Genomic DNA, 15215 nt, shown 5'->3' on the forward strand with positions numbered 1-15215 from the left:
AGTGTTTAAACAGGGTAAGGCATCATCAGGTTTGTGGTTTTAAAAGGCTTCTCTGATCACCAGCAAGAATGACTGGATTTGGAGGGACTGAAACTGCTCCAGTTGTCCAGGTGATGGTAGTGAAGAGAAGGGCAAGGACTTGAGAAATATGTAGGAGACTCCAAACAGTCTCCTAAAGTTGGCGACCAGCTTGGTAAGAGTGTTGAGGGGATAAAAATGGGGGCTATGTCCTGGGTGATGTTAAGACCAGGAAGTAACCTGAGTAGTAAGTTTGGGGAAAAGTTGTAATAGGAATGGCCAATATTCCAAAGGGCTTAATATAAGCTAAGTTGTAGTTACTATTATTATGGTAAAACAGGCATAGAGAGATGGAGTTAAGGATACACAAGCACTATTTATTACGGAGAAATCTGTGGCTTAGAAATGTTAAGGTCCTATCGCTAACAGTACAGCTGGGAATTGAAACAAGGCACTCTGATTCCAGACCCTTAGTCGCCAACGTTGTTTCAGTTCTGGCATATAGAATTTGACGTACAGTAGGGTATGCAAGTGATGCTATCCAGGAGGTATTTGGAAGTATAAAATCTGAGCTCAGGAGAAAGGTTCCGGTTGAACGTAGCCTCTGCCGTAGAAGAAAAATGGGAAAGGAAACCCATTCTCTCTTTCAGTTCACAATAGTTCAAACCTCCATTATCATTTCGGGGTCTCCCCGCCCCGCGCCTCTCCCCACAAAGAAAACAAACAGTATAATAAAATAGCTTTCAGGTAACAGGAGATGGGATCCTTTTCAAATTCAGTTCTTGGCAATGAGCTAGCAGATGCAGCGGTGCTTTTTAACTTGAAGAGGAGGACCACAAGATCAGGGGGTCAGTTGTCTTTTTCGACCCTAGACTACTACACCATTAATGCCCCCAGAAATCATCACAAAACCTTCCTGGAGAAAGGCAGTGCAGAGTCTGCAGCCGCAAGAGGGTCAAAGGGGAGAGGAGACATGCGGGCGCAATGACATCACGCAACAGCCGGGTGATTCCCCAGCCTCTGGCGTCATGCGCCGATGACGTCATCCCAGGCGCTCGCCCCTCCCCCCTCCCCCCCCCCCCCAGCCCGGGTTGGCCTTGTTCACGTGGGTCGCGCCTGTCCTCCCCGCCCCCTCCCACCTGCGGGAGGCGGGGCGGGCCTGGCTCGGCCGGCGCCGCTGCCTCGCGGGGGAGGGGGCGGGGGCCCGTGGGAGAGGCGGTCGGGCCTGGCCGGGCGGCGTACAATAGCGCGGCTGCGGGCGGGGGAGGCGGCCGGGCTGTGGCTGCAGCTGGAGCCCTAGGTACCGGCGGCACTGTAGACGCCCCCTCCCGGCTTTCTCCCCACATCCCCTCCACTACGTTCCTCCCGCGCGCCTCCCCGCTGTCGCCCTCACCGGCTCTGCCGTCCTACTTCACAGACGCTTTCCCCTCAGAGTCTTAACCCCCTCTTTCACGGAGCCCCGTGCTCTCAAGATCCCCGCAAACAACTCCGCACCTCATTCCCCAGAGGCCGCCCGAGTCCCCTCACACTCCCGCCCCTCACAGCACCCCCTACTCCCGCGTCGCCTACCTCCAGCCCTCTCACGGTCGCTGACCCCCGCCCCCCGCCCCCGTCCTGAGGGGACTCCCCGGCTCGAGCAGGGTGGGGGAGGCGCCGAGCGCGCGGCGGCGGCGGCGGCGGGAGGGAGAAAGTGAAGCGGCTCCTCGCGCACACTCGCGCGCTCACTCCCCGGCTCGGCCGCCGCCACCAGGGTGGAGGAGGAGGAGGAGCGGAGTCGAGCCGAGCGAGCGCGGAAGGTGAGAGCCGGCCTCGCGCGCGGCCCAGGCTGCGCAGGCTGCCGGGCTGGGGCGCGAGGCGTCGCAGGCTGCCGGGCTGGGGCGCGAGGGTGGGGGCGGCGCGGGGTCAGGGCCGGGGCCCATTCATTCCCCGCGGCCGGGCCGGGCGTGCGGGCGGGGGCGCCAGGTAAGGTGGGGCGGGGCGCCGCCCGGCGTGGCCGGCGGCCCTCGGCGTACCAACAAAGGCCCCCCGTGCACTCCCCGGCGAGGCTGCCGCTCTCAGACGCTGGGGACCCGGGGGAGGTCCGGGGCGGGGGAGGGGCCCGGAGACCCGACAGGTCCGGGGCTCGGAGCCGCCTCCCTTGCGAACTTTGCGGTCCTTCGGCGCTAACCCTGGCGGGCCACCGGGAAGCCTAGCCGAGCGGCGTCCGATTCATTCTGCACGGAAAAAACTCCCTCCTGTCCAGGCCGGGGCAATCACCTCTAGGGTTCACCTCCTTGAAAAATACGGCTGGATGGAGCTTGACTTGGGCAGCCCCTCCCCCACCCCGGGAATACCCAACTTGTGGAGTTAAAAACAAACAAGGAAAGGAGACCTACGGTTACTTTACGCTTAATATTCCATTTCGAAAGACAGGATTATTTTGGCTTTTACTGTCTTGAATGTTTAAGCAGCAAATATTGCTGCGAGTATTTTGGGAAAATACTTAAGAAGTTTTGGGTATTTGTGGGTGTCGGGAGCAAAGTGCTTGTTGTTTGTTAAACCTCTTTGATAACTGTCTTCTGCTTTTTTCCCAGTACTGAAAGGTGAAGGGAAGGGTTGGTACTGTGGTTACCAGTAAAAATTCAAATTCATTAGTGTAGCCCATGTTTTAAAACTTGTTTCTGAGAAAAAGCTGTAGTTTTGCCTTGCTGTGCCTTTGTTGGGAGAAAACAGGAATCAACAATATACAGATGCCTCATTGGCCTTACCTTGTGACTTCACCTTAGTGACCTTGAGCAGGTCACTTCCAGCCTGAAAATTCCAGGACTTTGCTTTTATGCCCTAGAAATCGGCAGGTATCAAGCACCTACTCAGCTTTGAAGAGGCTACTGAATAATCCCGCCACATGCCTCCTCCCCCAGGTCTTTGCTAGCCTCCATCCTCAGACTCCTCTCAGGCAAAATTGACTTCCCTTTGGGATCCCCAGAGGCCCAGCAGGATTTTTATGGCACTTGTAACAATTTTTTTGTTCCTATTTGGGAAATCCTATATCGGGTACACCTCACTCGGCTGGAAACTCTATTTGTCAAAAAGGGTTTTGGGAACATGGACCCTGAAACATTCCCTGAAGCTTATCCATATCCTTACCTGTATGAGCTCATGGGTTTATCTGGTAAATTTGCTTACTCAGGCATTCGTTTACCCAACATTACTGGAGTCTGGAGAGCTCCTATGTTTTGGGTCTTCTGCTAGGACTATGGGGATTCAGATTCTATTAAGACATTCCCTGATTTCAAAGAGCTCAAAGTCTAGCGGGTGAGGTAAGACATGTAAACAAGGAAGGCCTGCCCTAGTAATCTCTGGGGGGCTCCAGTTGTACAAGAAGTAGTGTGCAATAATTGAGGCTGCAGGACCTGTTTTACAAGTCTTGTCCAGGCCAAAGTGAGTCTTGTGGGGAAGGTGGTGACCTGCCTCTCATTCATAAGACACCACTTGACAGAAAGCTTGTTCAGTTCAGTTAAATATACATTTACTAAGCTCCTGTTATGGGGCCCTGTGCTAGGCTTGGAGAAGGCAGTGCCTTGTGAAAGAAGGGCACTCTGTATCCGGAGAGATCTTTGTAAAATTAAACCAGATCACATCATGTCTTCCTCCCTCCCGACTAGTCATTGTCTAAAGACAAACTCTTTAACATGAATAAGAAACTCTCAAAGATCAGATTACTGCTTACCTCTGCAGATTCACTTTCTATAGCTTCCCTGCCATACTCTTTCTCATTTCTGCTTTTCCCTGGTGCTATTCTTTCCAATGGAAATGCTGGCCTCCCACCCACTACCTGCCTGTGGAGAAGTGCTTGTTGGACCTCTGGGAAGCAGTCCATTAGTCATTCCTCCTATTACTTCCATGGAATTGGTTGCTCTTCCAATCTCTGGCTCATGTACATACCACCCTTATAGCTCTCTATAGTACTCTATTGCAATTATTTGAGTTTATACCCCCCCACCCCCCGTAAATCTGTGAATTTCTTGAGGGTAGGATCTGTTTAATTTTAGTGCCTAGCAAAGTTCCCGGCTCTGAATATGTTTTTGAAATGAATGGATGTATGAAGAAGCAAATCAAGACCAATGGGATAGAGGCTTCTTAATCTTCTGGGTTACAACAATTAGCTCCAAGTGTGGTCCCTACCTGAATAGCATCAACATAATCTGGGAATTTGATAGAATGGCAAATTTGATAGAATGGCAACTTTTCCCATCCCAGGATCTACAAATGAAAAACTGTGGAGTTGCCCCCCCCCCCCACTTTAACAAGTCCCCTGGGCAATTCTGACACTTGATAAAGTTTGAAAACTACTGAGTTAAAAGATCTGCTTTTGATAATACGTCTCCTTGCCAGCTCCCTCACACTCTTCCTTTCTCTCTTCCCTCACTCCCTTCTTTTTTCTTCCTTAGCGCTTACTGCCTGACATCCCATCCCATCCCATCCCATCCCATCCCATCCCATCCCATCCCATCCCATCCCATCCCATCCCATCCCATCTGTTTGTCTTGTATCTTTTGCCACTAGATGGAAAGCTTCCTGAGAGTGTTTTGTCTGTTTTTTTTTTCCTGCTACTTTATTCCCATTGCCTAGAGTAGTGGCTGCATATAGCAGGCTTTCAGTTTTTGTTAAATGAGAATCATAAGATGATTTACTCCTATATATCGCCAGCTATGACATTGGGGTTTTATTAAAGAATAGTTCTCAGAATGAAGAGGAACCATAAGCTAATATGCAAATCCAAGTGGATTCTAGCATTTTTGGGGATTTATTTTAGACTGAGCTTATCTTCCCTTCCCTTTTACATCTGTCTTTCTCCACCAAAGCCTGCAGTTTTTTCAGCTATCGTTCTTTTAGCCAAGACCTGAAAACTGCTGTCAAAATATCTTAGGCTAGGATTATTTCTTGGGAATTTTCAACTTGGTTTTGCAAATCTAAATAAGCACCCTAACTTTTGAGTTTTTGGATTTCAAACTGTCTCTTCCGGATCTTCTGTGGTTTTTGTCTTTTTCTAGAGATACTTAAAGCCATACAAGGGCCTGTTTGACTCCACACAAAGGTTTCTCTTCCTTATGAAGCTCTTAAAATATTTTGTTTCTTTCACTTTCCTATTAGCCCTAAGATACCATATCCAGTTTTCTCCTTTCCTAACTTACCTCTGAGAGATTGGCTTCATTTGCTCATCCGTTTATTTATAAACAATTATTGAGACTTTCTCTACCATGTGCAAGGCCCCTTGGTGGGACAGGATGTTCAGGTACACATAGGATGCAGTTCAAGTCCTCAAGGTGTTAAAGATACTGCAACATGGTATGATAAGAGCTGAAATGAAGGGATAAAGTAGAGGGGTAAAAAAGTGATGTGTACTTTGGAAGATGGGAGAAAGCTGTCTTTCTAATTTTTTTTTTTTATCAGTTTAGGAATAGTTTATCAAACAAGTGTCATTTTGATAAGCAGACTTTTAAAAATATCTTGATTAAGAGATCGATGGCTTTGTTGGGGAAAACAAAAACAAAAATTAAGGTGGAATCAGTAGTTGCTAATTGAGACAATTCTTAATTGTGTTGTTGCTGGTTATAATGAATTTTTCTCCCCTCCCTCCCTTTTTGAAAGTTTATATTGAGAGAGAGAGAGCAGAGGAGGGGTCAGAGAAAGGGAGAGAGAGAATCCCAAGCAGGCCGTGCAATGTCAGCATCTTAGCACAGAGCCCAGTGCAGGGCTCAGTCTCACATGAACTGTGAGATCATGACCTGAGCTGAAATCAGGAGTCGGACACTTAACCGATTGAGCCACCCAGGTGCCCCTTGCCCCCTTTTTTATCTTTCTAAACCATAACCAGAAAGTAGGGGAAAAACCTTTTTTTTTTTTTTTTTTGTAAAGAGAGAAGTTGAAGGTTTTCAAAAGCATGTTCTATTTGATAGGTATCATTTTAATTCCTAAGGATTAATGTTGTAATTTGGAGTGGGAGGAATGGTCAGGCGACCTTAGTGTCTTATTACTGCATGACCTTATGGAAGTAGTTTTATTTCTGTACCTTTTGTCCAGCTGTAAAATGGGGATAGTAATAGTTGCTATGGCTAGCTTACAAGGGTATGAAGCAACTAAATGCAATATTGATTATAAAGGAACCTTTGGAAAGTATAGTTTGTTAGCAGTTATTAGGTGGTGATAAATCTTATTGAATACCTGTTATGTACCAGACATTATGTGAGTTGTTTTCTGCAATCTTCAAAATAATGTAATAATATACGATGATTGCTAGTATCTCTGTTTAATGGATAAAGAGGTTGAAGCTCAAACTGGCAAAGGGAATTTGTTCAAGGTTTTGCTGAAAGTAAGTGGTAGACCTCTGTTCCAGTTCATATTCACCTAATGCCAGCAATTATGTGTTATGTTCATTACCCAGGCTGCTTTAATTTTTCTGTATAGAGGATATAGGAACATTTTGCAAGTATATTGCTGTGAGAGTTAAAATAAATTTTTTCTTCATTTAGCCTGCTCTCTTTTTTTGTGCATAGAAAGATTGGTGAAGACAGATTTACATGCATTTACATTTATCATTCATACAGAGAAAAGAAGAACATTTTTGCTTGGTGTTTTTGTTTAGTCTTCACAACAGCCCTGTGAGATAGGTATTTCCATTTTATGAGTTAGGAGACTGGATTATAGAAGTCTTGATTTGCTCAAAGGCACATCATTAGCAAATGACTAAATACTGATTTAAAACTACATTTTTTGAATCTCAGTGCAATACTTCACTTTTGCCACTGTATCATATTGCCTTTTAAATTCTGTCAAACTAAACTTTGGAGCACTAGAAATATCCTTGTAGATTGCTTCTTACTCTCTTTAGCCTTTTCCTTCTAAGAAAATCCTGACTGAAGTCCACGGTATGAACCACAAAAAAAAAAAAAAAAAAAAAAAAAAAATTGCCGGTAAAACTGTCAGATATTCATGATATTGCAGACTTATAAGATAACACTTCCCTACTGAAGCTGAGAAATTAGGACTTTATCCAGCATTCTGTGTCACCTGTGTCTGAATATTCATTTCCCTTTGCTATCATAAGTTTATTAACATAATGTCATACATTTTTCTGCTCCTGCATTAAGCTTTATCTTTCACAAGTAACTTCTTCCACCACTGTATCCTCCCAGTCTTTGAGATGGGGGAAATGATCTACATGCTAGGATCCTCCAGATTATCCCCTCTCTAACAATAGTGTGATAAGTCTAGAAAGAACCAGAAGTTCATTGATCCCTCATTAATACGATTTTGTTTGGTATTAATTCCCTAAAATTGATTTAAGTTTTAGTTATAACAAGCCCCTTATATCTTGGCCCTTATTCATGGAGTCAGGGTGAGGTAATCTGCATGCAGCATTGGGAAGTTCATTCTTGTTTATGGGACTTTCTTATTCCATTTTCTACTTTCAGCCCTCATGTCCCTTTCAGACTGTGTAAGCACCAAGTGAGGCTGGCAAGAACATTTTTCTCCTTTACAGAATCTGCTGTTTGAATCTTTTGAGGTGACAAATGACAGTGACACAATATATATGACTTCCACCTTCATCTCCCTGCCTGTATCTTCAAGGCCCAGTTTTCCTTACTCTCTCCCTGATTCCCTCAAAGCTGGGATTAATGTATTTTTCATTTGAACCCTTGTCTCCATGTACTTTGTATGTTGCTGCAATATTACCACTTTCTAGGGAAGGAGATAGATGTAGGAGGGAGAGCACTAAATTTGAAGTTAGGCAAAGACCTATTTGGACATTTATTTAAATATGTTTCTTAGTTTGGAAAATAGAAATAATACCTAACTCACAGAGTTGTGAAAACTCAGTTAATAATACATGTGAAAATGAATGTTGTACACCTGAAACTAATATAACACTGTATCTTAGGTATACTGGGTTAAAAAAATAGTGTATGTAAAAATGAATTGTAGGGTGTTAGGTAGAATTGTTGTAACTTAATGACCTCAATTATTTATAGCAGTGGTTTTTAATTTTGGTTATTCATTTGAAATACTTGTGAAGATGTAAAAAAAAAACAAAAACAAACAAACAAAAAAAACAGTTGCCTGGGCTCTAAAGTCTGCTTAATTAAAATCTCTTGGAATCTCTATTTTTGAAGGTTTAAGGCGATTCTGATATGCAGCCAAGGTTGAGAAGTATTGCTTTATATTGTAATATTTTGTATAAAGTCTTTGGTAACTCCTATATGAAAATTAATGTTTTAATTGTTATTTAAGGTTCATTTGCTAGACACATATTGAACATCAAGGCATTGTCAGGGGCTCTGAAGGAGTAGATGAATAATACCTGGTCCCTACCCTTAAGTTTATAGTTGAGAAACAGACATGTCCATAGATAATTATATTGAGACAAAAATGACGTGTGGAGACATATGCTATGTGAAAACAGAGGAAAGGCATCTTCTCTACCTGAAATGGGGGTGGCCTGGCAAGGCTTCTTCTTCTTCTTCTTTTTTTTAATGTTTATTTTTGAGAGAGAGAGGGAGTAGAGGTGTGAGCAGGGGAGGGGCAGAGAGAGAGACACAGAATCTTAAGCAGATTCAATTCTGTCAGCGTAGAGCTTGATGTGGGGCTTGAACTCATGAGCCATGAGATCGTGACCCAGCCGAAATCAGAAGTCAGAATCTTAACTGACTGAGCCACCCAGGTGCCCCATGCCTGGCAAGCTTCTTAACGGAAGTGACAGCTAAGTTGTGTTCTGAGAGATGAACAGGAGTTAACCAAGCACAGTTGGAGAGGAGTAGGAAGAGAGGAGAGAGGAACAACCTTCTTGAAAGAGAGCAGTATGAGTGTTAGAAGTCTTGAGACTATGTTTGGGTATCCCTAAATATTTTAGTACATTTACAGGATGGGGTGCAAGGTAGGGAGCCATAAAAGCAGAGAGAAAGACAAGGCCTAGATGATGAAGGGCCTCTTGTATAGTGTATAAAGTATTGTCACTAATATTATCTCACTTTATTCTTTCAACAAGTATGTGGATTAGCTAGCTAGGACTGTAATTGTTTTATCTCCATTTTATAGAATAGGAAACAGAGGTTAACTGAATTGCCTGGACTGTACAGCATCACAGCTATGATTTGAAGCCAGGTCCTTTTGACTCCAGAATACAGAAGAATAAATGAAAAAAACCCAGAAAACCAAAAAAAAAAAAAAAAAAACCCCAAACCAACAAACCTATCAGTTTTATTGTGGAAATGTAACCAGTAATATCATTTATTTTCTTTTAATCTTCTTAAAACATGAGTTTGGGTTGGTGATCTCCCTGCTTCCCAGCCACCTGCTTTCCCCAGCCTCGTTGTTCACTGGGGATAAATGAGATCAGGAACGTATGAACATCAACAGCCTCATTATAACTGACCTCTTACCAAGGACTTTCAAGGTACCAAACACTTTACATTTTATTTTTACTTTACTCTTCAAAATAATCCTATAAGAGAAATGCTGTTTTATACTCATTTTACAGATGAGAAAATTTAGGAGCAGATAGATCAAACTGGGATTTGGAGACATTTTTATGATTATTACTCTATGACCATGGCAAGTCACTTAACCACGCAGAGCCTCAGTTTTCCTGAGCTGTTTTATAGATGCATTAAATCTTAGGCTAACTTCCCCAGCTCAAATATTGTATGACAGTGATTTTTTTTTACCTTTACTCTTTCTCCTCTTTCTTCTGTAATACTCTAAGACATAATCCATCAGTGACAGTGTTTTAGTATGGAAACAATTCTCAGTGGTGGGGAATGGCTGCAGAAGGACCTCGTATAGTGGAAGGACTTTTAGCCACCACCCCCCTCCCCAACACCTGTTGGAGAATTACTATTTTATAACATTTTCTTCCATTTAAGATTATTTTCCCATTTGGAGTCATCTGATCAGTCCTGAGTCAGATTTTTATTTGGTATCAGGATAGATTTTGCTTGATTAGTTTAAGAAATTATTGGTGTGCCTGGGTGGCTCAGTCAGTTAAGTGTCTGACTCTTGATTTTGGCTCAGGTCATGATCTCATAGTTTGTGGGATCGAGCTCTGCATCTGGCTCTGCTTGGGATTCTCTCTCTCCCTCTCTCTCTGTCCCTCCCTTTCTCTCTCTCTCAAAATAAATGAACATTAAAAAAAAAGTTATATATAATTTGCAAAGTAACTTAAAAAAATTTTTTTAACGTTTATTTTTGAGACAGAGAGAGACAGAGCATGAACGGGGGAGGGTCAGAGAGAGAGGGAGTCACAGATCTGAAACAGGCTCCAGGCTCTGAGCTGTCAGCAACAGATCCCGATGCGGGGCTCGAACTCACAGACCACGAGATCATGACCTGAGCCGAAGTTGGACGCTTAACCGACTGAGCCACCCAGGTGCCCCAAGTCTGCAAAGTAACTTAAAACAAGAAACCAGATAAGCAAAGGAGAAAAATTCATAATGATAGACCTTTGAAACTCCAAATTTTCTGAGCAGCCTAGAGACAATTTATATGTATTTAGATATTACTGTTTTCAAAACACTTTCATATACAATCTCATTTCATTCTATCTTTAAGGCATCTTGTTTTTACAGGTGGAAAGAAGGTAACGGCTTATCTATGATAACATGGCCATGAGTTTGGAAATTTGCAATCTCCAAATCTAGTGTTGGCTCTTGATCATTTGGGTATTGCTTGCAGTGGCACTTCCTTCATTTTCTCTTGATTTCTAAAAAATTCCTAGTTCCTTAGAGAATGGTAAAGCTATTTACAGCTTGTTCTTTTTCCCAAAATCATGTTTCTACCCACTAACTCTTGTCAGAGAATTGTCTTGACAATTCTGTCCCAGGCTAGTTGGGAATGGCTGCTGAACGTATTCTTATTTGTGGGCTTGTAGAGTAGGGGCAAAACACACACACTTTCACGTGCATAAAAACTCAGTATGTCTCTACAGTGTATCTATTTATCAATTCCTACATTGGTCTACAAATATTTATTGGTTGCTTCCTATGTGCCAAGCCTTGTGATTAATACTTGGGGTACAATCATAAATAATATAGAAATGATCCTTCTCATTACTCTTATAAAGCTTACATTCCAGAGGGGAATACAGAGAAAAGCATTAAACATACAAATAAATAGTTGCAGGTTTTGGTAAGTCCTACAAAAGAGATAAAGGACTAACGTAGAGAATTTTGGAGTGATGAAGGGGAAGGCTTCAATGAGGAGATGATGCTTTTAAACTGAGATATACAAGATAAGTAGTTATTAGCCATTCAGAGAACCCGATGTAGAGCATATCAGGCAGAGGGAACATTTTAAATGCACAAAGACCCTGAAAGTAGGTAAAAGTTTAGAGCTATGATGCTCAAGATGTTAACTACTAGAGAGTATGGCTACTGAACACTTGAAATGTGGCTGGTTCAAATACAGATGTGCTGTAGGTATGAAATACATACCAGATTTTGAAGATTTAGTACTGAAAAAAGAATTGAATACAACTCACTATTTATTATATAATAAAATGTTAGTATTTTAGATTAATTGGGTTAAAATAGATTTTCAAATTAATTTCACCTGTTTTGTTAGCTTTTAAAAACATAGCTACTAGAAAAATTAAGATTACATATGTGGCTCATGTTAATGGCTTGTATTATATTTCTATTAGCACTGGTTTAAGCTCAACATAGGAACTAAAAAAAAAAAAAGCCATTATGACTGGTGCACATGGAACAAGAGTGATGGTACTTGATAGAGTTGGGGTGATAGGAAGAGACCTTTCAAATTGCTACCCTATGCGATATCCTGTTTAATCCTGAGAGACTGAGAAGGGATTATTAAATCTGATTTTATAGACAGAGACAATTAGTGCCTGAGGGCCACTCTCCACCTGTATAGTGCCAGCACTTTTGGCATAGTATTTTGAGTTTAGAGTGTTCTCTATCGCTGTCCGCTAAAACAAAGAAGCAAATAAGTACTGATGGATAAATTGATTAATGTAAGTGGTTTTTAGACTGCGTCTTGGTATCTATAATATCTAAGTAGAACTCTTGGTCAAAGATTGAAATTTTCATTAAAAAAAAAAATCCTTCCTGTAGGCTTACTCTTGAAACTATTTGATGGTATACTTCTTTCAACTTTTTTGTATGTTTAAAAATTATAATAAAATATTAAGAGGGAAGTATGTGCAGTGAGCACCCATATACTCATTTAGATTCTGTAATGTTTTGCTGTATTTGATTATCTATCCATCCCTTAATCCATTCATCAATCCATCTTATTTTGAAGCAATTCCAAATAAGTTTCAGATGCCAGTGCGCTTCATCCTTAAACATTTTAGCATTTGTATCATTATTTGTTTACATAGAACTATACTCTTACCCACTACACGGTGGCATTATTTGATTAATATCTATCTGTCCTACTAGACCTTAAGCTCCAGAGAATTATTTCTTTTTAAGGCATGGCACCCTAAAGAGAATAAGTTTTAAAATGGCGCCCTTTTCTTTAAAATAAAAATTATCTTTTCTTGCTCACCATTGTAGTCACAGTTCCTAGCATATAGTAGCCACTTAATGAATATTTTTTGATTAAAAGAATGAACGTGGAGCCAACATCAAACCGAGTCATGACTTCTTTACTTAGAGCATTTGTTTGTTTCTCAAGTTCAACAAGCATACAAGAATCCTTTCAGTGCCTGGTGTTGGAGAGGGAAGGAGAGAAGAACCCTGGAGTGCTAAATATTTAGCTGCTCTGTACAAACATCTCTGATCTGAGTCAAAGTTGAATGCATGCCCTGAAGCTAGCTGGTTAAGGATGTGGGAAATTCTTAAGCTGATCAAACTGATCACTGCCTACTTTGCCATTCTGGGACTTCACTTCATTTGAGTTGAAGAATTCTATGTTACTGAAAAATGGCATTGGATTGAGGCCTTTGTAAGTATATTTGCCTTCTAGAGGGTCTGTTCTTTTTAGTACTATCCAAGGCGACATTTCAAAATTGGCAGTTTCCTTTTAGATTATCAGGAGTTTCTTTAAAGTGTTATGTAGTTTTAATAAGGCTTAACAATAACGTTACTAACTTTCTTCCATTAAAAATAACAAGGGCACCTGGGTGGCTCAGTTGGACTCAGTCGGCTCGGTTAAGCGTCCGACTTCGGCTCAGATCATGATCTCATGGTTTGTGAGTGCCAGACCCGCGCGCGCACTGACAGCACAGAGCCTGCTTTGGATCCTCTGTTTCCCTCTTTCTCTGCTCGCCTGCCACCGCTCACAGCATGTCTACTCTCTCTCTTTCAAAAATAAACATTTTAAAAAACTTAAAAAGTTTTTAAAAAATAACAGCTCTATTTCACAAACTATTTTGTAACACTATTCATATGTTTAAAATTTAGCCAGGATTCCATTATTCTAATGAATAACCACTTTGTTTCCTTTTTTCTTACATGTAAACATACACATTTACATAGTTGTAATCACAATGTAGACCTCAGTTTGTTGTTTATGGGTTTTTGTTGTTGTTGTTGTTGTTTTTTTTTTTTTTTTTTTTTTTTTTTTTATTATTTATTTTTGGGACAGACAGAGACAGAGCATGAACGGGGGAGGGGCAGAGAGAGAGGGAGACACAGAATTGGAAACAGGCTCCAGGTTCCGAGCCATCAGCCCAGAGCCTGACGCGGGGCTCGAACTCACAGACCGCGAGATCGTGACCTGGCTGAAGTCGGACGCTTAACCGACTGCGCCACCCAGGCGCCCCGTTGTTGTTGTTTTTTAAGTAGACTACATGACCCTGGGATCAACAGTCCGATGCTCTACAGACTGAGCCAGCCAGGTGCCCCCCTTTTTCCTTGATCTATAAACATTTCCCCATGTAATTTCTTAGTGCTCACTATAAAATTATTACCTGATATTCCATGATTTGCCTAAAATCATTGTGTCAGTCAGTGTTCTACCAGAGAAATAGAACCAGTAGAATTCTTTTTTCTCCAGGAAACCGCAGTTTTGCTCTTGAGGCCTTTCAGCTGATTGGATGAAGTCTACCCTTAGATTAGGAAGAACGATCTCCTTTATTTAATGTCAACTGACTGTAGATGTTTAATACATCTACAGAATACCTTCACAGCAATACCTAGATTAGTAGTTAGATTTAATCAAGTAACTGGGTACTATAGTGTAGCCAAATTGACACATAAAACTCAGAATCACTTAGGTTTTCTTTTCATGTTGTAAATCACACTGTAATTTTATCTGTAACACTACATATAGCTTTCTCCTTTAAAATATTTTTTTTTGGGGGGTGCCTGGGTGGCTCAGTCGGTTGAGCGTCCGACTTCAGCTCAGGTCACGATCTCACGGTTCGTGAGTTCAAGCCCCGCGTCAGGCTCTGGGCTGATGGCTCAGAGCCTGGAGCCTGCTTCTGATTCTGTGTCTCCCTCTCTCTCTCTGCCCCTCCCCCATTCATGCTCTGTCTCTCTCTGTTTCAAACAAATAAACATTAAAAAAAAATAAAATATTTTTTTTTTGGAATAAATTCCCATAGGTAGGATTACTGGGTAAAGGGATATAAAGACCTAATGTGCTCTTGACAGGACTTAATATTTGCAAGCTGAAAATACCGCCACAGTCTTTCTTTTAATGATTTCTTCAGGAGTTGGTCTATTCAGTGGACTCATTTCCCATTTCCAAAAACCTGTTTTTTGTTTTTTGTTTTTTTACCCCTGTTTTTTAGCTCTGAAAATAGCTGCTTTTCTTCAGGGTTATCTTCAGTTCTCCCTTCACTCTCCACCTGCCATGTTTTCCCCTGGGTTTCTCCTCCCCGCCCACCCCCATCCTCCTACCTCACTTTGCTTCCTGTATCACACATAAAATAGAAATTTCATATTCCTACTACTGAATCTAAGGATCTACTTGGATTTGCACCCATTTTTACCTTTGCGCCTTCCTTTACGATGAAGGAAGTGATTCTCCTTCACATACTTTTAGATTCCTTCCTATGGTCCTCTCTTAGAAACCTCACTTCACTGAATCTTTACATTTTGCTTTCTGCTGAGTTATAAGCAGCATTCAAGATGTTCTATTTAAATGAAAACAATTTCCCCCTTCCCTACCAAATAAAAGCGCTCCTGAAATCTCATGTCAGCCTCCAGCTAAACCCTGTCTTTGTTCTCCTTCAAAGCCAGTTTTCTTTA

The 15215-nt window shown here is 41.9% G+C and overlaps 1 protein-coding gene across 2 annotated transcripts in view; it reads left to right on the top strand.

Moving 5' to 3' along the window:
- Nucleotides 1–1280: 1280 nt before the first annotated feature.
- The window catches only part of PAK1 (p21 (RAC1) activated kinase 1), a 157729-nt gene continuing 143794 nt past the window's right edge, over nucleotides 1281–15215 (top strand). For both annotated transcript variants that reach the window (XM_058687674.1, XM_058687676.1), the window contains exon 1: nucleotides 1281–1814. The gene's annotated coding sequence lies outside the window, so the exon portion shown is untranslated. The remainder of the gene's footprint in view (nucleotides 1815–15215) is intronic.

Source organism: Neofelis nebulosa, chromosome 10, assembly GCF_028018385.1.
Source record: "Neofelis nebulosa isolate mNeoNeb1 chromosome 10, mNeoNeb1.pri, whole genome shotgun sequence".
NCBI lineage: Eukaryota > Metazoa > Chordata > Mammalia > Carnivora > Felidae > Neofelis > Neofelis nebulosa.